Below are 26,493 nucleotides of genomic sequence, written 5' to 3' on the forward strand. Positions count from 1 at the left end.
AAGCTTGGTGTCAAATTTTGTTTTAGAATGCTCCTGTGAAGCTACATGGGGTAAAGGTGCCAGAGTAAATACTTGTTAAATTAATCCTTTGTAAATAACTTTTATATGAGGCATCTCTTCATTACCACCAGCTGAAGGAATCTGCTCTAATCTACTCTTGATGGTTTCAAATTTACTGGTGGCGAACAAATAATGGCATATTTAGTGCCTGATTTGCAGGTGTATACTGATGTGATAAACAGATACCACATTTTCTGAAGTGGCTTTAAAATTGTTCCGATGTTTCAATGCAGTATCTGCTTCTATTTGCTAAAATCTGTCCTTTCTTTCCTGTCGCAGGCGAGGTTTAGGATAGATAATTTTTCAAAAATATTTTAGTCCCAAAAAAATGCAGTGTTTTTTCAGAATTTTGTGCATGACCCACACAATTTTTTTGCACTTTTTTATCTAATACGCTGATTTATACCTCTTAAGATTTGGCTTTAAAACCAATTGTAGCTTGTACAATTGATACCCAGATTCTTAATTGGAGTAACTACATAAATGTATAAAGTAAGATTAAGTGTATACTGGTAGATGGCATTCATTGGATAATTACTTTAATGCATATGGAACATTTATTAACACTGGTATTGGATGTAAGAGTTAGGAGCAAAACAATTGTACATTTATTTGTGAATCAGTGTAAAACTGAGTAAAGACTGATTTCTGTTTTTTTCCTTCACTAATTGACTATCGGGTGTTCAGTCTGAAGCTGAGTATTCTGTGGTGAGTAATTCAACATCTGAGTGTAATGGAATATTCTCCACTTGTTTAGATCAGTGTTGTGCCAGCAACAAGGTGCTTGACATTATCTAGGACAAAACAACCTGATTGATTGGTACCCCACCTTAAGCATTCATTTCCTTTACCACCTGTGTGCAATGGCTGCCTTGTCCGTTCTACAAGTTGCACTGCCGAAATTTGCTGATGTTTCTTCTAGAGCTCCTTCCAAAACTATGATTTCTGCCACCTAGAATAGCAAGGGCAGTAGGTACTTTGGAACACCCATCACCTGCAAGTTTCCTTCTGGGTTATACCATCCTGATTGGCAATGTTTCATTGTCAATAGATCAAAATCCTGGATCTCCCAACCTGACAGCCCTTGGTACTTGTACCTCATGCTGTCAAGGTTCAGCAAGTCAACTTGCCACCATTTTCCCAAGTAGTTGGGAATGAGTGAGAAATGTTAACCTTGCTAGCGATGTCTATATTCCATGAAAGAATACCATTTTCAAAATGATGCTACTGTGGGGAACAAAAACATGCGTTTTACTTGGGAAATTAAGGTGATAGTGAAGTAAACTGCATATTTTTTTGAAGTTTCATATCTACATTTGTATTTGAATATCTTGTTTCTGGGGTTAATTTCAGAGGTTAGTTTTTGGGATTTAAACTGGACATGAGAGACTATTTTATTTAAGCGGTAATAAACTCTAGTGTTATGTACATCAGCACTTTAATTGAGGAGTATATGCTGTGTTGCTGATTTGTTTTGACACAAGACAACCCAGAGGGCTAAAACAGACACTGGTGTCTATTATCGAAATGCTTCAATTTCATTATTACTATTTAGTGTTCAGGGATTTCCTCAAGTGTCAGATTTTTTTATGAACCAGTTGTTTTACTTCGGGTGAAATGAATGAGCCAAAGAGATTTTGAAATGATGGTGATCACTGAAGTGAAATTAGCATATTTTTGGAGATTTCTGTCTTGTTAACCATGGTGGTCTGATTTTTCCTTAATTTAATTTATTGGCAATTTATGTACAATTTTTGCTATTTGGAAGTAATTTCTCTTTTCCACATCTTCCCCATTGGTTTCTTCAATCATTTGATCAGGTTCTTGACGTATTTGTTATATATATTGTTTTCTATCTTTTTTTAAAACTTGTGCTTTGCAAAAAAAGGATTAATAGCAGCAATTAAACAGACATCTTTTGGTTTTGTGCCTTAAGCATTTTTAATTCTTTTGGATTTTTTGTTTGATTTGAACAAAGGTGAGTATAAAAGCATTTGGGATACTTTCAGACTAGCTGTAAACAAGCTAATTTGTAATGCTATACATTTGCAAGTGAAATTACATACTTAGATACTGCAGTTCACATAACAGATTTTAAGTAAAAGAATTACAACTTTGCTGTTTGAAAAGAGGCTCCACCACTAAAACCTGTTTGAGCTGGTACAAACATGTTTGATCAGTAACATAAGTTCTTCCATTCCAATGTTAAGTAAAGCAAGCTGAAGATTAGTCATCAATGTGTAGTTCTTCAAGATTCTGCAAAAACCATTGACATATGTTGTGTGCTCTTTGTTTTTAAGTTTTTATTCATTTGAGACATGAGCATCACTGGCTGGCTAGCATTTATTGCCTTAGTTGCCCTTGTTCAGAGGGCAGTTGAGAGTCAACCACATTGCTGTTGCTCTGGAGTCACATGTAGGCCAGACCAGGTAAGGATGGCAGATTTCCTTCCCTAAAGGACATTTGTGAACCAGATGGGTTTTCCCACAATCGACAATGGTTTCATGGTCATCAGTAGGTTCTTAATTCCAGATTTTCTTTTATTGAATTCAAATTCCACCATCTGCCATGGAGGGATGTGAACCCTAAAGAACATTAGTGAACCAGATGGGTTTGTTTGACAATAGTTTCATGGTCATTAAGTCGATTCTTAATTCCCTTTTTTTTATTGAATTCAAATTTCACCATCTGCCTTGGCGGGATTCGCACCCGGGTCCCCAGAACATTAGCTGCTTTTTTGGATCAATAGGCTAGTGATAATACAACTAGGCCATCATCTCCCTACATTTTGGATTCCTCATGTCCCCTGCTGAAGAGATTGAGTAGCAGAGTCATTCTCAGGCCTCTATAAACGTTACTCTGTTGAACTATGTAAAATTTTGGTTAGACCACACACATTTAGAGTTCTGTAAATGGTGCTAGTCTCCATATTACTGAAAGGATGTAGAAGCACGGGAGAAAGTGCAAAATGATTATGCCAGAATTGAGAAGCTGCAATGACCACGAAAGACCAACCAGTTCCAAATACTGAGAGGCTGCTAAAATTATGAAGAGTACATTTTGAGAGGGTACATTTAGGGAAGAAGGGGTTTTGGAAATCCACTACCTGGATATTGAAATTTAGAGCCCATAAAATTTGGAGATTGTGGTATATGATATGGATACACTTAAGAGAAAGCTAGATGAGTATGCGAGGGAGAACAGCATATTGTGTTAAGCATGTAGGATCTTTCCAGTCATGCAAAACATCATTGTTCGGTACATTTCAGATTGTTTTGAGTTTGGAAATCATTGTTTGCAATTAGTAAGCGAAGGAAAAAGATTAATGAGAGGGAGACAGAGGGATGGAAGTGATTAACTGTTCAGACAGATTGAGAGAAGGATCAACATAGGAACATCTGAAACAATGTGGGAGAACGAGATTTTAAAGTAAAAATAGTGTTTTGATTTAGTTCATAGTATGTGTTATATTTAGCACCAGATTGACCCATTGCGTTTGCACAAGTATTTGTCTCCATAAGCCACCTTATTCACTTATTTAAATAGAAAGTATAATTGGTTTTGAATTATTGAAAGTGTTGGAATGGGATTCTGTGTGCTTGGTTAATATGTAGAAATTGTGAGATCGCACTAGCTGGTTTTGCCATGTCTCTTTCTTTTCCTTTGCTTCCCAATGCTTTGGTTCCTGCACACATTAGTATTGGGACCTAGTATTCTGCACTAGTCTTAATCCTAAAGCTAAAATTTGTTTTGAGCAGACATAGACTCTCAATTTTGTGGGTCTGGATAGCACTGGCCGCCTTCAAGGATAAATGACATTCTTCAAAAACTTCAAAAAGTATGTAGTTGCATGCAGTAGTGGTCCATCAATCAAAAAATATTGCAGAGAAGGGAATTGAAATAACGGAGAAAACTTGGAAAAAGTAGAAAGGGTGACCATTGCGGCACCGAAGAGACTCGGGTGCTACAAGGGAATTGGAAAAGGACATGGCAGAAGATGCAAAGCATTATCAAATAAATCATCTAATACTATAATAATGAGTAGAAAGAAGTTTAAAATCCTGAGAGTCCCCGCTGGAAGTGTATAGAAAATTCTGCCACCTGGTTCCACCGTGACAGACAGCTTGTCCCTTGATGCAGAACTTGATATGGGGAAAGCAGCTATCACCTCTGGCTGACTTATAAATAGTGCATGGGATAACATCAAGCTGACCCTTGGACCAAGTAGATGGTTTATAATTTTTGTGTTCTCAGCACCTTGTCTGCCTGTGAAAAATATCCTGGTAGGACCAAATCGTGAATGTGGCAGTCCTCTCAAGAGTCAGAGCTTTCAAATTTATTAGCACTCTTAAACATTTTGTTGACTTGGTCACTGTTACAAACCCAAGGACTTTATGGTGAGGTAGCTGGAGTCAGATGACCAGTGAGAGGCCTAAAGTTCCTCTACAAGGGTGCTTTCAAGTGTGATGTAAAGGCCCCAAGCATCGATTATCATAGCTGGGAGAAGAAGGAAAGGACGTTTCGACCCCCAGATTTTAGAACACCAGGTCAAATCTATCTTGATCTTCCCTTCACCAAGGAGCGCAATTCTAGTTTCTGCAATCTATGTAATTGAAGCTCCCTATCCTTGGAACCATGATTCTTTCATGCACCCTCTCTAAAGTCTTTGTTACCTTAGTAAAGGTGGTGCCCAGAAGCAGACAGAAAACGCCAGTTGAGGTTGAACCTATGTTTTATATTGACTTATGATAATGGAGAAGAATAATTTTCACCATATGGTGAAATTCCAACTTTTGGATAATAGTTGTACTTTTAAAATTTTTGCCTAATCTTCGCCTTCTCTCAGCTGATGTGGCCTCCAATGCGATCAAAGCAAAGAGTTTGAATATGCCCATTAATGAGACCAGGACCAGTTACAGGGGTGCCATCACAAGGGCCAGCTCTACTGTTGGCTACTGGTGGAGGAAGGAGCTGTAGAGCCAAAGTTACAGCAGGGTTCAGCAGGCTAGAGGTGAGATGACAGAGTTTGGTGGAAGTCAGTATTATTGGGGAGAGAGCCACTCTGTGTGCATGTGCGCATAGAGGTGGGGACGTGTACCTGAGCTTCACTGAATTTTCTGTCACCGGGGAGTATGGAGAGTTTGGCTGAAATCTTCATGATTATATGAAATAGCATTTTAACAAAGTACTTTAAATATAATGTGTTATGTTGATCTATAATACATGTGCTTTAATAATTATATGCTGAACATTACTGTGCTGCTTTATTGTAGTTGTTTGCTGGGATCTTGTTAATTTTCAGGAGTTTTTTAAAATATACTCTTTCATGAGATGTGGGCATTACTGGCAAGGCCAGCATGTCTTACCCTTCCCTAATTGCCCTTAAGATGATGGTAAGTTAAGATGTTAAAAATTAGTTTGCGAAGCACTGTCACAATGCTTTGCATGTACATAATCCAGGGAGATCATGTACTGTTATTGATATGGACTTCATCCTGTACTACATGCATTGACTGCATTGAATCCTGAAATATTGAGATCACTTTGATGATTTGATACATAGGCATTGGTTCACAGTCTTTGGTGGTAAAGGGAAACCTAATGTTTCTATCCTCTTCAAACCAATAATTCCACCAATTTGGTGCTGCCTCAAAGCATTTGCATTCACCACAAATTATAAAAAGTGCTATAATTATACAATTATTTGGCCACTCTCATCCCTGAGCAGAACTTCCTTACTTTGTACTCTGTCCCTTTATTTATAAAGCCCCAGGATTCTGTATGCTTTATTAATCACTTTCTCAACTGTCCTACCACCTATAATTGTTTGTGCACATGGACTCTCTCGGGTCCCTTTTTTTCATGTACCCCTTTAGAATTATATCGTTTATCCCCTTGCCTCATTCTTCCTACCAAAATAAATCACTTCATACTTCTCTGCATTAAATTTCATCTGCCACTTCGCTGCCAATTCCAACAGCTTGTTTGTCCTTTTGAAGTTTAACGCTATCCTCATTTGTTCTCGATATTTGCAAGTTTTAGGTCATGTGCAAATTTTGAAATTGCGTCCTATAGCTTGAAATCTAGGTCATTAATATATATCAAAAAAAGAAAGGATGCAATCATCAATCTCTGGGATCCCAACTATATACTTTGCTTTAATCGGAATAACAATTGTTCACCACAACTGTTTCCTGTCGGAGCCAGTTTTGTACTCATACTGCCACTGTCCCTTTTAATCCATAGGCTCCAACTTTGCTTACAAGCCTGACATATGATACTTACAGTAAGAAGTCTCACAACACCAGGTTAAAGTCCAACAGGTTTATTTGGCAGCACTAGCTTTCGGAGCCTCAAGCTCCTCCTGCAGATGAGAGAGGACTTGTGTTCACAAACAGGGCATATAAAGGCACAAACTCAATTGACAAGATAATTGTTGGAATGCGAGTCTTTACAGGTAATCAAGTCTTAAAGGTACAGACAATGTGTGTGGAGAGAGGGTTAAGCACAGGTTAAAGAGGTGTGTATTGTCTCCAGCCAGGACAGTTAGTGAGATTTTGCAAGCCCAGGCAAGTCATAGAATCATAGAAACCCTACAGTGCAGAAGGAGGCCATTCGGCCCATCGAGTCTGCACCGACCACAATCCCACCCAGGCCCTACCCCCACATATTTACCCGCTAATCCCACTAACCTACACATCTCAGGACTCTAAGGGGCAATTTTTGTTTAACCTGGCCAATCGTGGGGGTTACAGATAGTGTGACATGAACCCAAGATCCCAGTTGAGGACTTTCACCTGGTGTTGTGAGACTTCTTACTATGTTTACCCCAGTCCAACGCCGGCATCTCCACATCATGTGGTACCTTGCCAAATGCCGTCTGGAAATTCATGTATACCAAATCAACCACATTACCCTCATGAATCTTCTCCATTACGATTTCAAAAAAGTTAGTTAAACATGATTTGCCATTCAAAAATTTGTGCTAAGTTTCTGTAAGTAAAGTACGTTTGTTTAAATGCCCGTTAATTTTGTCGAGGATTATCATTTCTAAAAGCTTTCCCACCACTGAAATTATCCTTGCATCCTTTTTTGAACAAAAGTATAACATTTGCAATTCTCCAGTCCTCTGGTACCACCCCTATATGGAGGAAATTATTACCAATGCCTCTGCAACTTCCGCCCCAATTTATGTTGTTGAATCATTGGCAAGCACAGACTACTGCTGTTACATAGAAAAACTGCAATGTAAACAATTACATTTACAACAAAATTAATCTCTTTTCACCTTTGAACTTCATGGTGATCAAGTCATCAACATCAGTTAGCAGCTCATCGTGATCCTGATGAGATAAAGCATGGAGAGTATGATCTGTGAGGTGTGCCCTTGCTGCCTGAGCTGCCCATTGACCTTGAGCCAGAGAATTGGGCAATGCAGATCAGAGAGCCTGTCCTTTGGGATGAAGTTGTTGACCGGGCAGAAACAGTTGAAGGCTTTGGCCAAAAATCAGGATGTCCTTTCCTCTTGCACTCCTCCTGAATGCCCTGGGTCGTCATAGTGTGTACCCCCGAGATAGCCCATAGATGCCTCCTGTGGGATGGAGATGCCGTCCTTGACTAGCACCAAGCCCAAGTCCACCTCGGGAGCCACTCGGCGGCTTGAGGAAGAGCAGTGGCTTGGCACTAGTAGTGGGTTCCCCAGCTCCTGGACGTGTTTGGTGTAATTCTTCCCCACACAAACAATCTTCCTGCCTCAATCCCAGAAAGAGTGCAGAACTGGACAGATATCACACTGGGATTAATCTCTGACAATCAGCACAAATCTTTTTTCCCCCTGTGCAGATGCTGCGAAATCTTAACTGCACCTCGGGCCACGTTTAATTTTATTTCGGGGGCTCCTATAGTCCTTTCTTCTCCAATGCTTTTCTATGAGGGTGTGATTGAGTTGTGCCCCAACTGCTATTGGAGCTGCTTGCATCTGCTGCATTGGAGCTGCTGGCTACTCCTGCCTCTGTTGGTCAGTGTAGTGTCCATTATGGGAATCTGGATAGTATAAGGAACAATTTCTTCTCACCATGACCCAGCTCACTTCCACTGGAGCTCAGTCACTCTCACTCACTGCTCTCTGTCCCCCTCACACTGCTTGCATTTCTTAATCCTTAAAACAGCCTTTCTCTGGTTGTATTTCCATCATCCCCTAACCTTCTCGCTCACTCACCTGGTTTCTGCTTGTCACTCGCAAGTGCTCATCTCACTCAAATTAAGGAGTCTTGTCCCAGAGAGGGAACCTCTGTAGAATCACCAACTTTCATTTATTCCCCCTTCTTAATTACTTTACAGACTTTAATATCCCAAACAATGTTAATGGACTAAGATAAGTTGTTGAATTTGAGATTGAAAGTTATGTATTCAGTTGGTTGTTGCTGCGAGGGAAATAGAGGTAATAAGTATGTCTATGTGCGCGAGTGACTGTACGAAAGAGATTGATAGGAATCAGTGAGTGTAATAGAGTATGTGAGTGAGGGAAGAGTGATTCAGAGAATTGTGTTTGTGGGAGATATTAGAGTGCGAGTGACTAAGTCTGTGCAGAAGCTCATTTGAAATGCCAACTTCATTGGGCGTAGGGGCATGACATCACTGGGGATGCCCCCAGAAATGAAGGTGAGCACAGGCCTCACTAAGTGCAAGCCTGACGTTGTCTTTGGATGCATCTCATCTGGTCCTGGTGATTTATCAAAGTTAAGTTCAGCCAATCTATATAATATCTCCTCTTTATCAATTTTTTAGCTATTCCAGTGTCTCAACTACCCCCTCCTTCACTATGACTTGGGCAGCAGCATCTTCCTTGTTAAAGACAGGTGCAAAGTTCTAATTTAGTACCTCAGACATGCACTAGCCACAATACGTAAATCCTCATTTTAGGTCCATAATTGACTGAATTCTTCTTTTTGCCACCTTTTACTATTTCGATGCTTATGGAAGACTTTAGGATTCCCTTGAGTATTCCAGAGATTACTAACTTTTTGCTGTAGTGCTTGCTAGCCCCTTAAACCCTACCTGCAGTACTATATCCCTCTTTCTACCTATTTCATTGATACTGATCTGGACCACACCACTGACTGTTCACCCTCCCCCTTCAGACTGCTCTACAGCTGTACAGCAACGTCCTTGACCCTGACACCAGTGAGGTGACATATCATCTAGGATTCAGGTCTGCAACTGCAGAAGTACCTGTTTATTCCCCAAATTACAGAATTCCCTATTGCTATTGCTTTTCCAATCTTTTTCCCATCCCCATAAAAAAACTGAACCAGCTGTGATGATGTGAACTTGACTCTGGCTGCTTTCCAGAGATGAACTGTTACACTCACCAATATTCAGAACTGTGCACTTTTTGGGGAGTGAGATGAATTCAGGGGACTCCTGCACTAACTATCTGGTTATTCTTGACTGCCTACTGGTCACTTATTCCCCCTTTTCCCTCACCCCTTCAGCTAAGGAGTGCACATTTGTACAAACATGCTGTTGACGAAACTGTCAACCTCGCAAATGTGCTGTAGTGCCATCAGCTATTGCTTAGATCTGAAAGCCAGCAATTGAGCTGCTGCAGATCTGATTTATTATTGTCACATGCATTGGGATACAGTGAAATGCATTGTTTCTTGCGCGCTTTACAGGCAAAACATACCGTTCATAGAGTACATGGGGAAGAAGGACAAGGTAGGGTGCTGAATACAGTGTTGTAGTTACAGGTATGGTGAAGAGAAAGATCAAAAGTCTGATGGCAGCAGGGAAGAAACAGTTCTTGAGTCGGTTGGTACTTGTTCTCAGATTTTTGTATCTTTTTCCCGACAGAAGGTAATGGAAGAGAGCATGTTCGAGATGGAAGAGAGCGTGTTCGAGGTGCATGAGATCCTTGATTATGTTGGCTGCTTTTCAGAGGTAGCAGGAAGTGTAGACAAAGTCAATGGATGGGAAGCTGGTTTGCGTGATAGACTGGGCTACGTTCACAACCCTTTGTAGTTTCTTGTGGTCTTGGGCAGAGCAGGAGCCATACCAAGCTGAGATATATCTGGAAAGGATTCTTTCTATGGTGCATCTGTAAACATTGGTGAGAGTCCTAGTGGTCATGCCGAATTTCCTTAGCCTTCTTAGCAATTAGAGGCGTAAGCGGGCTTTCTTAACTATAGAGTCGACGTGGCGGGACTAGGACAGATTGTTGGTGATCTGAACACCTAGAAACCTGAAGCACTCGACCATTTCTATTTCAACCCTGTTGATGTAGACAAGCATGTCCTTCAACACTTTTCCTGAAGTCATTTACTATCTCCTTCGTTTTATTGACGTTGAGGGAGAGATTACTGTCATCGCACCATTTCACCAGATTCTCTATCTCTTTAGAGATTCTTTATCTCTTAGCTGAGACACTTCCTGCACATGTGGTTATTGAGGACATGAAAAGTGTCTTGAGTTCCCACATAGAACAGGAAGCATGCTGCTTCAAGCTTCCCTGTGTGCCTCTATTTATTAGATTATTCAACATACGACATAAATCAATGAAGAGTACAAGAAGGCATGCTAGGAGCAGCATCAGACATACCTAAAAATGAGGTGTCAACCTGGTAAAGCTACAACACATGACTATATGCATGCCAAACAGCAAAGCAGCATGTGAGAGTCGGAGCTAAGTGATCCCACAACCAATGCATCAGATCTAAATTATTGTGTCCTGCCACGTCCAGTTGTGACTGGTGGGTGGACAATTGAGCAGCTAACTACAAGAAGAGGCTATTCAAATGTTCCCAACCTCATTGATGCAAAGACAAAGCTGAAGCATGTGCAGCAATCTTCAGCCAGAAATGCCAAATGGATTTTCCATCAAGGCCTCTTCCTGAGGTCCTCAGCATCACATGTGCTGACCTTCAGCCAATTCACTCCACATGATATTACAAAAATGGCTGAAGGCACTGGATACTGCAAAGGCTAGGGGTCCTGACAACATTCCGGCAGTAGAACTGAAGACTTGTGCTCCCCTAGCCAAACTGTTTCAGTACAGCTGCAACACTGGCACCTACTTGGCAATGTGAAAAATTGCCCAGGTATGTCCCATCCACGAAAAGCAAAACAAATCCAACTCGACCAATTACCACTTTCTTATTTTAAAAGGGGATGAATTGAAATGGGGTGAATGTGAAGGGGGGAGTTCATGCTCTGAAGTTGTTGAACTCCGTGTTGAGTCCAGAAGGCTGTAAAGTGTCAATCCTCCAGTTTGCGTTGGGGTTCACTAGAACATTGAAAAGACCAAGGTGGACATGTGGACAGGAGAGCAGGGTGGTGTGTTGATGTGACAAGTGACAGGAAACTCTGAGTCCTGCTTTGTGGAGAGACCGAAGGTGTTCTGCAAATCTGTCATTCAGTCTGCATTTGATCTCTCTGATGTAGAGTAGACCTCATTGAGAGCAGCGAATGCAATAGACCAGATTGATTCTTTCCACAGATGCTGTCAGACCTACTGAGATTTTCCAGCATTTTCTGTTTTTGTTTCAGATTCCCGTATCTGCAGCATTTTATTTTTATATTACAATCCAGGACAAAGCAACCTGCTTAATTGGCACTCCAACCACCACCTTTAAACACTCATTTCCTCCACCACGGACGCACAGTGGCAGCAATGTGTACTATCTACAAGATTCACTACGGCAACTCACCAAGCCTCCTTCACTAGCACTTTCCAAACTCTCAATCTCTACCACCCAGAAGGACAAGGGCAGCACAGACACATGGCAATCCATGCAAGTTTTCCTCCAAGCTACACACCGCCCTGACTCAGAAGTATATTGTGGTGTCGATGGTAGTCTGGTGTTGTTAAAACTCTTACTCAGAAGTATATTGCCATTTCTTTGCTGTTGCTAGGTCAAAATCCTGCTACTTCCTAACAGCATTGTGGATATATCCACAGCATATGGTCTCCAGCAGTTCAAGATGGTTCCTCACCTTCACCTTCTGAAGAGCAATTAGGGATGGGCAATAAATGCTGACTGAGTCGCTGATGCCCACATCCCATCAAAGAATATGTTTAAAAAAAGGTTCACCAGCAACTCATCAGTCAGCTTCTCCTGTGTTGACACCAGTTTATTATATATGGAGGTTAACTGAAATATTTTTACATAACTTAAATTCCTAAAATCCTAAGATTTTAATTTGCTGGAAAACTCATTGTGTTCCATACCTTATAGTTTAATTTGAACTTCATCCTCTAGTTCTGATTGATTAATTGAGCAGTGATTTTTAATTATATGTTAATTATCAAGTTGGCTTTAATTTTTATATTGCTGAATCGATCAGGTCTTTCTTTATAGTTGGTTAGCTTAGATTAAAGTAAAGCTTGCAAGTATACGCTTTCTATTCTTTCCTTTCCACTTTTTCAATGATTGAACTTATTGATTCCTCCTGTTTTTGATTTTGCTTTTGCATCATAATTTCCAGCCTTCGCTCTCCTTTGCCTTTTGAATCCCTGCTCTGTTCTGCTCTTCTTTATCTGGTCTCCAATCACTTGGTCTTTTTGAGGCTCTGTCCTGTTTCCATTTCATTATATCCAGCCTCTAATTAACTGCTGCTTTCTTTTTTTTTTAGCAAAGAGCATTCCGAAGCAATGGTATAAAAACTTTGAGGTGCATAGAATGGTTAGGAAAGATCTATTTCCTTTGGCAGAGAAGTCAGTAGCTAAGAGGCATCGAGTTTAAGTTATTGGTAGGAGCAGTAGAAGGCAGTTGAGGAAAAATGATTTCAGTGAGGGTGATGGGAGCCTCTTAAATTATTGCCTGAAAGAATGGTAGAAGAAGGAGCCCTCATAGTATTTTTTAAAAATTGCAGATGCACTCGAGGTGCCGTAACCTTATAGAGCTGTGGACGCAAGTGTTGGAAAGTGGGATTAGACTGGATATCTCTCTTTTCCAGCTGGCATAGACACAGTGCGATGAATGGTGCTCTCCTGTGCTGTAGATTTCCTTTTCATAGAATCAACCTTGTTCGCAGCACCAGTCTGTAGAAGTGTTTTTTCAGAGGTTAAGTATTAAGCTGGCTTTCACTTACTTATGGCTCAGCTGACACACAGACTCGCGGAGACAGTACTCTGGTTAAAGACGTTTCTTTATTTTCCAAGCCTGGTTCAACGTACGAGGGAGAGAGATTTGGTGGTGTTCCAAATCGTTCTTAAATTACATCACACTCAGTATTACGACTGTACAGTTTTCAAAAGCCATTTGCCCACCCCTTTGCTCACCCCTCTTACAGTGTGGGACTATGGGAGTTCGTGGACTTTGAAGATCTTTCTCATAGTCATCTGATACTTTCTTATCAGGTGTAATGTATGTCCTACTCATTAAAACTGTCTGCGACTGTCTGGAGTCCACACTGATAAGAGTTGCTTTACCCGTTGCTCAACAGCTGTATTGTTCTGAGGAATGTGGTTCTTTTTACTTGACTGCGTCCCATCATGCCTTAGAGCATTATGTCATTAGCCAAGGTGTATGCTTTTAATACAGAATATGTTTTCAAAAATACATGTCTAAATTCTCTATGCAAACAGTATATTCCAGGCACTTTGTGACTTTTCTATACTCTATTAGTCTTTTAGATATAAGTTATTCTAAACTCCCTCTTACAGTAACCCTAGATGAAAGGAGGAAACAGGATAGATGTAATGAGAGTTAGGTAAATATGCAGATTTTATGTTTGGTGTCCAAGAGTTTGTGTTGGAACATCCTTTCTGCTGTAGATGACAAGTAATACAAAGCTTGGGTAGGGATTAGGAGTGCAGCGATGCAGAGGTGAGCTCCAATCTGCACAAGATCTTAAAAGCTTGGAGGGCTTTCAGCTCTTACCTTTATTTGCCAATCAACAGATATCTTAGAAAGAAATCATAGAAACCCTACAGCACAGAAAGGGGCCATTCGGCCCATCGAGTCTGCACCGACCACAATCCCACCCAGGCCCTACCCCCATATCCCTACATATTTACCCACTAATCCCTCTAACCTACGCACCTCAGGACACTAAGGGCAATTTTAGCATGGCCAATCAACCTGACCCGCACATCTTTGGACTCTGGGAGGAAACCGGAGCACCCGGAGGAAACCCACGCAGACACGAGGAGAACGTGCAAACTCCACGCAGACAGTGACCCAAGCTGGGAATCGAACCCAGGTCCCTGGAGCTGTGAAGCAGCAGTGCTAACCACTGTGCTACCGTGCCGCCCCTTGCGGACAAATGAAAGGGATTGCATAGAAGAGTTAAAAATTGGATTTATTCCATGAGTGGAATAGAAAAAAATGGAAATTGAGAGAATCTTAGAAATGCTGACTGGCTTGTTTGTGGTTTTGTTTAAAAAAGGATGATGGGGTATATTAGCAAAACAGTTGAGTTCAAAACTGTCCCAGAATGGTTTGACCATTTTTCCACGGAGATGATTTGGAATAAAAATTCCAGCAAAAAACTTCAGTCTGTTTTCTGTCTATAGAAACACTTGGATATCCAGTTTAGATGACATTGTTATGGACACTGTACCTCCACCTCCACCCTGGGATCTTGTTGTGCAAGTAGATATAAAACAGTAGGCTCATTCCCATAAAAGTAGTGCTCAGATTGCTTACACGAGTAAGTGACACCACTGAACTTGAGCGAGTACCTAAGGCAGACTTTTCCTAAAGAGTGCTGTGAAGTCTTACTGAAGCTGTGGTTGGACTATCCCACACTGTCCTACATACTGTACTGGTTAGAAATGTGGAGAGAAGAGAGTAACCAAGTTTTTCTGTGGTCATTCGCAAGTTAAACTGTGAGAAACAACCAGATGAACTGGGGCTTGTATTTGGAAAAAAAAAGGAAGTCGTATAAAGCTATACAAGCAACTTAATAGAGAAAGTGAGAGGAGCAGAATTTAGGCACATTCCTATGCAGTAGGACAAGAAGGCATATATTCACAGTTTTGAAATGGTGATTTATGGCAGTGATATGATTTTTTTAATGCGTGGTAATTAACAGCTGAAACAGTTGTTAGAAGGCACTTGACTCATTTGAGAAACAGACAGGTTTGGAGACAATAGGATTATCTGAATAGGCATGCATCTAATGGCCTTATCCAAACTATTCTTGTGTAGCCATGTGTCATGTTCTCATACAAAATATAATTTTTAATTAATAGTTTAGACAAACGGGCTTAGAGCAGGATTTGGGAAATATTGACAAAGTGGGTGGATCTTGTGTCCTTTTAAAAACAATCATGGTTATGACCATTTCCTGGTCCCATCCCTGCATTTGCTGCCAGAATGCGTGCCAGTGTAATTGGTCATCTCTGTCCACTGTTCAATTAAGGAGGACAGGTACTCACCTGAGCTGTAGGCCCAATCAGAAAGCCTGTGACCTTGGAAGGACAGCAGTCCCACTGGCAAGTTGGGCATTGCTGCCACTGGATGTTGAAGGCATCTCGAGCTTGAGACACGCGCTGAAGAGGTTTGTACTTGTAGGGGTTTTTTCAGAGGCTAAGCATTGAGCTGAACTTTAGCTAATACAAAGACTCGTGACGAAGTATCCTGGTGAAAGACGTTTCTTTATTGACCAATCTACGCTGGGAGAAAAGAGTTGGGCGATCCAACACTTCTCTGAAGTTGCATCACATTGGCAATATAATTAAACAATTTCCAAAAGTAATTTTACCCATCCTCTGGCTCATCATGGACCAATAATCATTAGTACAGGTCAATCATATTAGTAAATGTCATATACCTTGGCCAATTAGAGTTATTCTCTGACAGCATGAGAATAATGAGTTCTAATGATTTTTGCCCGTCTTTCCCATGGCCACCTATTGCCAGTTCCAGGCTCTATCTAGTTGAAGGCTTTGTCTATTCATTAAGCTGTCTGAGATTGCCAGCTTTGCCCTTGGCTTATGAATTTTCTATTAATAAGGACTACCTAGAGTCCATGCTCTTGAGAGCTATGCTTCTAAGTGTATTATAAAGAATGTGGATCACTTTACTTGACTTTTTCCATAATGCCTTGGAACTCTGCCATTAGCCAAGCTGTAACACACTTTTCAGAAATACATGTTTAAATTCTCCAACTGTGGTTATATGTGTTTCTATGCAGAAAGTAAAACATATGTATACGGCAATCTGTGATTCTTATCCTAAGTTAATCCACTCTCTTCTAATAGTCTTTATTTGTGTTTTAGTCCCAGGGTATTTCGAATCCCTTTAACACTGCTGACCCTTGCGGCTCTGTGGTTCCAGTGGTACTAACAAGCTGCCCAAATTGGCTAATTAATAATTCTAACATAAAATCTATCCAATAATGCTGATTGGCTACTGCTTCTGTTGGGTAGGTAGCCCTGGCTGCTTCTACCCCACTTTCAACATGATTGGCCAGAGGTGGGAACTGATCTGATGGTCTCCATTATAGTTGTGACTCAATTGGTGGTGCACTTACCTGTGCTCTGCATCAAAAGGTTGAGAATTCACATTTGCCTTCAGGTCTTGAGCACAAAAATAAAGGTTGACACTCCTGTGGAGCACTCATGAGTGCTGCATTGACCGAGGTACCTTTCAGATGAGACTTAAAACCGATGCCTTGCCTGCCCCCACAGGTGAGTGTAAAACAGGATGCTATTTCAAAGAACAGGGGTGTTGAACCCAATGTTCTGACCAATATCTATCTCTTCAACATAAAAGCCGCTTATCTCACCATTATTGCAATGCTATGGGTAGATTGGCTGCTACATTTCCTATATTACAGCAGCGTATACATTTCACAAATGCTTGATTGGCTGTAAAGCACCATGGGATGTCCTGTGGTTGTTAAAGGTCCTGTATATTTAGTCTTTCGGTTTAAAACTGTGCAAGGGTAGTGTTCACTCATCTACTTCTCTGTGTTGTTGAGAGTTAAACTCTATCTGAGGTGCAACAAGACAATGACCCAAATGGGCGACACGGCGGCATAGTGGTTAGCACTGCTGCCTCACAGTGCCAGGGACCCGTGTTCGATTCCCGGCTTGTGTCACTGTCTGTGTGGAGTCTGCATATTCTCCCCGTGTCTGCGTGGGTTTCCTCCCACAGTCTGAACCCTGAACCTTGCTGGTTCGGTGCATTGGTCATGCTAAATTTTCCCTCGGTGTACCCGAACAGGCGCTGGAGTGTGGCGACTAGGGGACTTTCACAGTAACTTCATTGCAGTGTTGATGTAAGCTTACTTGAGATAATAATCTAATCAAATCTTCCAATTGGGGCCAAGAGCAAAATAAAATCCCCATTTATTTTATTTTTCTGGACAATTCCAAATTGACCCAGTGCAAGGAACCTCAGCGCAAAAAGATCTGTGTAGAAGCCATGTGCCCCTTGATATCACCAGTTGGTGGAAGGAGGGGATCTGCTATCTCATGTAGAGGTTCAAATGTGTAAATACTTGTAAATAAGGAGTAATGATTTTGAGAAGTTACAGCATACTTTGGGAGAATAGACAATTCCCAAAGCACCTGTCCAGAACCAACCACACCCCACTTCCCCGACCACACAATGAAACATGATGCCAATGACTAAAAGATCCAGTGAACCTTTAAACAGCAAATAACAAGGCTAGCAAGAAAAGAGATCTTCAAAAGTAGGGCAAATGAAAAACGTTAAAGACTTGCCACAATGTCAGAATATTGCAGGGGTACTTGGTGCAACCTGAGAGACAGACCTGGAGACCAGACAGCATGAATACAGGCCTGAAGCAGGAACAATTCCAAGGCTCAACAGAAGTGTGGAATCAACACCATCACTCCAGCACAACTTCAGCATGCAGAAGGCTGGCAACATTCCCAGAATTGGAACAATTGGAGAACAAGTTTCAGAAGGGACAGAGCTGCTTCAGGATTGCACAAAAATAATTGAAGACTAGATCAGTACACTCTATGCAGTTAGATCACTTGCTGATGAAGTGATAGCAAGGCGGTGAGTTGATGAGACTTCAACTTATGCAGAAGTCCTGCAAGCTTCCAACTCTCATTTCAACAGTTGTAGGAATCTACTAATAAAGATATCTAAATTACATAAAAGAAAACAAAGACCAGGCAAAAGCATTGATTTATTCTTCAATGATCTCTACAATTATGTAATCTTAAAGAATGGGCTCATTTGTGACGATCATGTTCAGGGTCTTGGACAAAGAATTAGTAAAAGCAATATAATATGTGAGTCAAACGGAACTTGGAAAAAAGAATCGTGCACTTATTTGCGGGGGAGGAAAGGTGCCGTGGAGCAGATCAAGTGAGATCATTCAGTTTGTGGGCCATAAAAGAGAGACCGTGTCAAAGCCTAAACCTGTCAAAATGGGGAAAATGCACCAATTGCAATTTGTATGTTTGGTGTGGTGGTGACAAACTGCACCAGCGAGAAGGATGGACAGAGTGCCACAACTGTGGAAAAATACGTCATTTCAAAATTGATTGTTGTCTGAAAATATTGGCAACCTATAAAAAGAGGACGAAAATTTTAATATTAAGCCACATACAGGAAGTGGAAGAATTACAAGAAAAGCAACTAACCTTTCTTGTGGGGAGGTAAACAATACTAAAACCGGTATTGGAGTATTAAATTCTTAAGTGGATGGACACCCCACAGAGTTTAAACTAGATACTCCCCAATAGACATCAGCCGTACAACAAAACATTGAGGTGATAAGGGGGGTGACTGAGGGAGGTGAGGGGGGGGGGGGGGGGGGTGATGCAAGTGGTCACTTGTATAGTTACTAGGATTTCCCTAACATTCTTGGGTAACTATTCAGGTAAGTCAGAACTGTCTGAAGTCTCCAACTATAAATCCGAGTTGGAGACATTTCTTGGAGGGTCTTGGGAAGCAGGGAATTATCCATCTTCCCAGGCAGTTCTTTGTTTTTCTTTTAAGTTGATAAATATTCTTTATTAATTGTTCACATAACAACTGGACTGTTTCCTGCACATAATTTCTTTAGATAATACCAAAAAAAAAGGCACATACGAAACTAGTGTTCCAAGTTACCTTTCAGGATTTTGGGATACCATCGCATTTAACATCAGCATGGTTCAAAACCATATATAAATTATAAAATATATTGAAAAATGCTTTCAGCACGTTCAGACAATGAATTCAAGATCATAGCGTGCTGCATAAAATCATTTCTCATCTTCCTAACAACACACCAATGCTCCGCCTGCCCCCCAGCGCAAGCCGCCATCACCAACTGCCCTTTTGCCAACTATCTTGCATCTCCACCCTGTTTCCACTGGCAGTTTTGTCAGTAAACAGTTTCTCCCTTTATGCTCCATGTATTTATAAGCGCGCACACACGTGAACATGCATGCGCACTTCACTGATGAACTTCTTGCACCTCTATTTATATTGCTTCTGTGAGACTGTAATAGTTTTATTCTGCAGATTCCTAGCTATGGTGAGCATTTTTATACCTCCTAAATATATTTCACTGAATCTATTGATGAATTGGTAGATGGTGACTTTTATTTGCTTCGTCTTTATTCACATGAATATAGCCAACCAATAAAAATCAACCAGAAAGTTAAGATCAGTTGTGCTTGGGTTAATGCACATGTGCAGCTGTTCCTGATGCCTTTCTCGTCAGCAGGTGGCAGGATGCACAATGATTTTGAAATATCTGAGGGTCACTTGAGGAGCTATTTTTAGACCCAGTGTCACCTTTCCTGCTTTATTAAGAGGCTGCATTTATTTGAACAAGTTGAGCAAGTGCAGGGACATCCTACACAGCCTGAATTCTAGGATCATGGTCTTGAGCCTCATATTTCTTAAATATTTCATTTTTTTCATAAATTTTAGCAGGTTGTTGAGGAAGTGTCTACCTGCCACTCACAGGCACTTTGTATTCACCACTCAAATGTCAGTTTGAAAAAAAATGCTTTATTTAATAATTTCCAAGCCTTGACCTTAAACTCTCCATCACAAGCAAAATTCCAAAATAAGGTCAATTGTTATGATTCCAGCCAAGAGAATACTGGGCAAGCCTGATACTTGTTCAGTTTTAGCTTAATGCATTATAATTTACTGAATGTAATGTGTGGAAGGACCAACGGTAATGAAATAAGCTTCAGGACTCCAAATTCAATTGTAACACCAAAAGAAACTTTATATTACAAAACAAGCACCAGTAGTATTGACTAAGTAGTTTCCCTGAGCAAATAAGATAATGACTAAACAGTGTGAGCTTCTATTTTAAACTCGATTCAACAAACTTAGCCTAGCTTAACCTTTTTATTGTCTTTCACTCGGCGTTGAAACATACTCTGTCTGGGAGACAGTTCTTTTTTCTGTCTAGCTGCACATGTCACAGTTTGAGTCTATATTATATTTTTATCAATACAACCTCCTGGTCTAAGTTTATCCATCGCTGATGGTCACACACAATGACACACTGGACACATGTAGACAGTTCCTTGACATCTATTCGATAGCTGGACTTCTCCCTTTACAGAGCTACTAGGTCTGACCTAATTCTCTCGAACTCCCTCTGTCAACATACAGAACTGAGTTCTCTGGTTAAACATAACAGATTGGATGTCAGCAGCTTCCAGGCCAACTTCTCTTGCATTTTTTCAAACAACCCCGAAGGGCACCAGTTTTCCTTTGATTATAGCCCCACCCTCAGAATGTTTTCCAGAGCAACCTTGGTGCTTTCTTGCTTCTAAAAAATTCTCTGCTGGGCAAAAAGTTCAAACATAGTATGTAAATCACAGGCATACGAAACAGTACCAAATGTAAAGAACCCACAATTCACTTTAAACTAAAGTTTGTTTATTAGTGTCACAAGTAGACTTACATTAACACTGCAATGAAGTACTGCAAAAATTCCCTGGTCCCCACACTTCAGCACCTGTTTGAGTATACAGGGGGAGAATTTAGCATGGCCAATGCACTTAACCTGCATGTCTTTCGGACTGTGGAAGGAAACCGGAGCACCCAGATGAAACTCATGCAGACATGGGGAGAATGTGCAAACTCCACACAGATAGTGACCCAAGCCAGGAATCGAACCTAGGGCCCTGGCGCTGAGAGGCAGCAGTGCTAACCATTGCGCCACTATGCCACCCCTAACTGAAACCCAAACTCTACTTTCCTGAATATAATCCACAATTGAGACAATCATAATCAGTTAAATTTTGAACATTGATCAAAAAATATCAATAGAATGCACAGTTAATAAGGAAACACATTCAAGTTCCTCCACTAAAAGTAAACCAGGTATTTCCAGAAATTTACAGCATGGATTTCCTCATAGATTTCCTGCCTGTGCAGGAAGCACACATCCTAGTGTTGCAACACAAATAAATTGAGACGTCTACTACTAGTACTGGTAGAGATATTAACCCATTTTAAAATGAGCAGGAAAATGCCACCTTAGACATATTTACCTGGCACATACTGCCAACATGTTATTCGAAGTTTGTGATGGATTGGATAGTGGCCCTTAAAGCTGAAAATCATTGTTCATCTTAATGTATTGGGCTCAGATGTGCAGCTAATTTCTGTGTAAATAATAGCTTATCTGTGAAGTATGCCATTATGGTGTAGAAATTCCAGGAAATTATATTGAGGGAGTTATGCCATTATATATGCCATTCCTCAGTTTACTGGAGCTTTTTCCACTGACCCACAAGAGACATTCCCTGAAATATTTGACTAATTATCATGGTTCTGTTCTTCCACTGAAATCAATGGGAATTGAGTCTTTTTTATTAATTCACAGGATGTGGACATCACTAGCTACACCAGCGTTTATTGATCATCCGTAATTCCCCTGAAAGTGGTGGCAAGTAGCCTTCTTGAACTGCTTGCAGTCCTTGAGCTGTAGGTACACCCACAGTGTTGTTAGGGAGGGGGTTGCAGGATTTTATCCCAGCGACAGTGAAGGAACAACGATGTATTTCTAAGTCAGGATGGTGAGTGGCTTGAAAGGGAACTTCTAGGTGTTGGTGTTCCCATGTACCTGCTACCCTTGTCTTACCAGATTGTAAAGGTTGTGAGTTTGGAAAATGCCGCCTGAGGAGCCCAGGTGAGTTTCTGCATTTTATAGATAGTACATGCTGCTGCAACTTCTTTTCATTGGTGGTGGAGTGAGCGTTTGTAGATGTAGTGTCGCTGACTGGGATTGAGCTTCTTGTGTTGTTGGGGCTATACTCATCCAGGCAAAGGGAGAGTATTCCACCGCACTCTTGATTTGTGCCTTATAAATTGTGGAAAGACTTTGGGGAGTTAGGAGCTGAGTTACTCAGTACAGGATTCCTAGCTTCTGACTTGTTCTTGTAACCACAGTATTTGTATGGCTCGTCCAGCTTAGTTTCTGGTCAGTGGTAACCCTCAATATGTTGATAGTGGGGGATTCAGTAAGTGCAATGCCATTGAATGTCATAGGGTGATGGTTAGAAAATCTATGATTCGAGATGATCATTGCCTGGCATTTGTGTGGCACGAATGATACTTGACCTTTGCCAGCCCAAGCCTAGATGTTGTCCAGGTCTTGTTGCATTTGGACATTGACTTCTTCAATGTCTGAGGAGTTACGAATGGTGCTGAACATTTGGAACTATCAGTGAACGTGCCCGCCTTCTGACATGATGACCGTGGTAATATTTCAATCACCATCACAGCTACATTACTGATTGATGCTGGACTGCACGGAATCTGTGAAGTATTCAGTTGTTGAGCAAGTTTAATTTTGTAAAGTTCTCCAGCTCTAAGAAGATGGAAATAATTTTGAACAAACTAATTACATGTCAAGAGATTTTAAAATGCATGTCTTGCAATATGAGATCCAAGAACATTTTTGTTCAGTATAGGTTATATATACTGTATGATATATTAAATTTTAGTATCAAGAATGGAAGTATAAACAATGTAACCAATATATTTGAGTGTAGTAAGTGTAGTCAGTAAATATTAACCATCAACATTTAGCCTCTTACGCATCTGGCGCACTGTAACCCCGAGTTAGGTCTATAGGGCAAACCTATTTAAGGATGAATGTGAGTGAAACAATCTGGAATTATCGGGATTATAGGTTTAAATTCATCTTAATGTTTTATCTTTGTTTAAAATAAAGCGACCAGCCACTTAAATGAACCAAATATTGGAATTTGCAAACACACTACTCTTTTATAGGCAACAAGAATTAATTACAAAATGAGAAAGAAAACCAACTCCATTTACACTAATCAGTTTTTAAAATTAAATAAATGGAAAATGTACACAACTTGTTTAGCTTTACTAAAAGTAAAGTTGGCAAAGTCCCAGAAGACCATAGGCTGCTCCCCCCTTGAGGATCACCACACCTCAGGTGAGGGGCAAGGTTGAGAAGGCGGGCCTTCATGAATAATCTTAGCTGGTACGGCAATTGGACCCATGCTGTTGGCGTTGCTCATAATCCAAAACCAGAGCTCCAGGAAACTGAATAGCTTTACTAATTTAATAGAAAAAGATGCAACTTATTCTTCTGGTCTGTTATAGGCCCTGGTACCTGGGATGTGTTTTGTAAACTGGCTGTACTACCATGGGTCCAACTGCTTTGATATCATGCATATTTCTTTGTAGACAAAGGTATCTGATTTCCCAAGTTTTTCAAGTGGTTGATTTAGCATTGGCAAATTTGGAATTATATGTAGTGGGTGCTGCATAACAGTATATATAACCTATACTGAACAAAAATGTTCCTGGATCTCATATTGCAAGACATGCATTTTAAAATCTCTTGACATATAATTAGTTTGTTCAAAATTATTTCCATCTTCTTAAAAATTGTTTTCCTTAATTCTGAGCACTTAAGTTACTGTTAAATAAGGACAATTGCAAAGTGTTTATTTGCAGCTTTTTAATAAGATCTGCTGCTGCAAAGCTCCATAATTTCCTTAATCTGTTTACTAATTGAAGGCACTAGATTATCAGAACAATCATTCTGTATCATGTTTTAAAAAAAATACATGATGGAAATCAGAGATACATCCTTAGATTAGTCATTAATAATCTGAAATCACCTGAATTTGGCTTGAGGTTTCAGGTCTGGCTACGATAGATGGCCAAACCTGCCATTCTGATCGTATCAGTGGGAGGTCAATTTGGTTCATCACACTTATGCTGTCTTTCTAAAAGGGAGACAGCATAACTGTTTATAATATGTATCCGCTTTCCTTTTAAAAACCATTGTACATTTTACTTCCACTGCTATTTTTGGTAGGACGTTTCATGATCTAACAACCATCTGCATAAACAACGCCGCCGCTCCCGCCCCCCCCCCCCCCCCCCCCCACCACTTTATTTATTTGATGATTCAAGCCACTGGTTGCAAACTCAGTGGCCTATTTTTCCAGGCTTACTTCATCCAAACAACAATTTGTATTTATATAGAGCCTATAATAATGTAAATGTCAAAGAGCAATTAGACAGAAATTTACCAAGCCAAGGAATGAGATATTGGGATGGGTGACTAAAGCTTGGTTAAAGACATGAATGTCTTAAAGGAGCAGGGAGAGTTGGTGAAGCAAGGAGGTTTAGGGAAGGAATTCGAGAGTTTAGGGCCTCATTGGTTGAAGGTAAGCATATAAAACGTCAGGAAAAGATTAACTGATCCATCAATGTGTCCCATCTGACATATTGCAAGCTGTATTAACCACCATTTCCATCTTTCCAATCTCTCCCTCCACATTCACATCTCCTAGAATAAGCAGAAAGAACAATAGATTATTTTGGGATGGGGTTGGCGGGGAAAGCTCTGGGAAATTCCTCTTCATGCCCTGAAAGCAATTAAGAAAACTCCAGGAGCCTACAGTAACTTATCCACCTACCTCTACTAATTTGATGTCGCAACAGAGGCAGAAAATGGTATTTCTCTTTTAAGCATTTGCTGCAAATATGCACTCCCTAAATGCTGTTGACAACTCTGTGAAAAGAATGCATCCACGCATCTAATCTTACCAAATGCTTTGGTAGCTTATTTGGGGACCTCTACATCTTGCCCTGTCTTTCTAGTCTATCCATGTGGGCAGAATCTTAACAATTCCATTATATTAAAGACCTCAATCATATACCCTCAAAGTCTATGTTTTTCCTGTGGAATGTACTGATATGGGGAGACAATATAAAATAAAGAGAGAAACTCTTTAAGGCATTGCAAGAACAGAGGAACCTCAGTATATATGCACACATTATCACTGAAGGTGGTAGGGCATGTTGAAAAAGAAAGGTACATGGATAGGAAAGGTTTAGAGGGATGGTTTAGTTTAGGAAACCCGGTCACCATGGACAAGTTGGGCCCGAAGGGCCTGTTTCTGTGGTATATATTTCTATGACTCTGAACTAATGTCTCTTAGACTTGGAGTTCAAGTGATCCTCTGAAGCTTTTCGAGGACTTGACATCTCCCTCCATGTGTGTAGGCTAAAACTAGACATATTCTAGATTGGGACCAACCCAAGAAAATAAATGTGTCTTATCTTTTCTTGTCCTTGCTATGCAACCCAAGAGCAGAAGAAATTTTTTATACCTATGTTTTAAAACTATAAATTGCACTTTTGGAGATGGTGAATTAAGTACAGACCATTTCAACCATAAAGAAAAGTGTAGTAGATTGGTACTGAAAAAGAAAATAAAGGGATATGGGAACAGATCAAGCACATGAAATTCAACCAACAGCTCATATCCACTCCATCTGACGAAGGAGCAGGGCTCCGAAAGCTAATGGCATTTGCTGCCAAATAAACCTGTTGGACTTTAACCTGGTGTTGTAAAACTCTTACTGTGTTTACCCCAGTCCAATGCTGGCATCTCCACATCATGACTACCATCAACAATTTCATAGAGAGAGGATGTTACAGCAAGTCAGGAAAGGGCAGTACGTCTAAAGTGCTCATAGCATAGTCAAATTATGATACCTTGTTGAGAATGAAGTTGCATTTTTGAATTGGTCAAAATAGATCGCAATTAGCATCCACATACATCTGTCATTGATGTTCAGTTCTGGATGCCTGTGGCATCGTCTGCTCATCACTAAACTCTTAAATCATATGGTATTATGTTATCTGCAAGGGTGTCCAAACTTGGACCACTGGTTTGTGGTGGTGTAAAATTTTGTTTATGGGAATGGTGTGAGGATTCATGTGGACACCCAGCGAGAAAGTAATCAGTCCAGTTATAGTATAATGCTTATTAAAGACTATTTATCACGATAAAGACATATATACATGAGCAGGGCTATTATGATCTAAGACCGTTACATATTGGAATTACTAAACATGCTCACACAGTTTTTATAGAAATTCCCCTTTTTGATCCAATGTATATTTTTGAGATCTGAACTCTTTCAGGACTTTTCTCTTCCTAAACAACGTCCACTTCAATAGATTCATAAGT

At 40.4% G+C, this 26,493-nt stretch overlaps 1 protein-coding gene and 1 pseudogene across 5 annotated transcripts in view; one reads left to right on the forward strand and one right to left on the reverse strand.

Moving 5' to 3' along the window:
* The window catches only part of phf21aa (PHD finger protein 21Aa), a 310,619-nt gene that overhangs the window by 183,200 nt on the left and 100,926 nt on the right, over positions 1 to 26,493 (forward strand). The gene's annotated exons all lie outside the window — the stretch shown is intronic.
* LOC144499027 (oxaloacetate tautomerase FAHD1, mitochondrial-like) overlaps positions 7,323 to 26,493 on the reverse strand; it is a 55,140-nt pseudogene continuing 35,969 nt past the window's right edge.

The sequence above is a fragment of the Mustelus asterias genome, chromosome 9 (genome assembly GCF_964213995.1).
Source record: "Mustelus asterias chromosome 9, sMusAst1.hap1.1, whole genome shotgun sequence".
Lineage (NCBI taxonomy): Eukaryota > Metazoa > Chordata > Chondrichthyes > Carcharhiniformes > Triakidae > Mustelus > Mustelus asterias.